Here is an 866-nt window from a genome sequence, read left to right as displayed (position 1 = left end):
GAGCGGTTAGGGTATCGGGTGAAATTTCAGAGTTGCGTCAAAAATGCGGACGGGTACGTAGTCTGACCTAATACACTTCCTCGATGAAAAATTGCTTCGAATGAAAGCAATAACCGCATTCCTTGTCGGCTGGTCGTTTAATAAAAGACGCGTTAGAGTATGCCGAAAGGCATCGATCGCGAATATTAGATTTCGGTGTTCACGTTCACGCAGCTATGGTAAGGACATTAACGGCAGTCGCGGCGGCTGGGTGTGTGCGCGAGTGGCTTAATTAAACTTTAATTACTTCGATGCATCTGCGATCGCATTTCTGAACTACGAACTGCGACGTATCGCTGGAAATGAACTTGTTGATCGCGTTTCGCTACGACTTCCAAAACAATTCGGACCGTCGTACGTCATAAAATCCCACGTTAAAACGAGGGTGGCAATTTAATTGCGACGAGGGTAAGACTCATTGCAAAGTATCAGTCAGAAATTGCCCCCGGGGATAGCTATTTCGGTTGAAAATATTCATTTTAGACAACGTACAAAGCTCGCGCAATTTCACGCTCATCCACCCCACCTATTCATCACGTTCGTCTCTTAACCGTCAACCTGCAAGCTTTTTAATTAGTATCTTAGTCGGTGCGCATTAAAACCATCGTTGTATCATCTCGAGAGGGAAAGAAGAGAGAAAAAAACGCCCTGGAAACGCAATTTAAAGCGTTTCTATGAAAATAACCGGTTTCATTTCTATGGGCCACAGTTTGAAATTTCGATCATTCGCAAATGGCAAATTCGGTGAAATAATTCGAGTGCAAAGTGGTCACGGCGACCTCCGTCAGAAGAATGGATAACTGAAGAGAATGGAGTTGATAAGTGAG

Source organism: Eufriesea mexicana, unplaced genomic scaffold (genome assembly GCF_001483705.2).
Source record: "Eufriesea mexicana isolate 0111107269 unplaced genomic scaffold, ASM148370v2 scaffold1837, whole genome shotgun sequence".
Classification (NCBI taxonomy): Eukaryota; Metazoa; Arthropoda; class Insecta; order Hymenoptera; family Apidae; genus Eufriesea; species Eufriesea mexicana.
Note: the sequence above shows the minus strand (reverse complement) of the source record.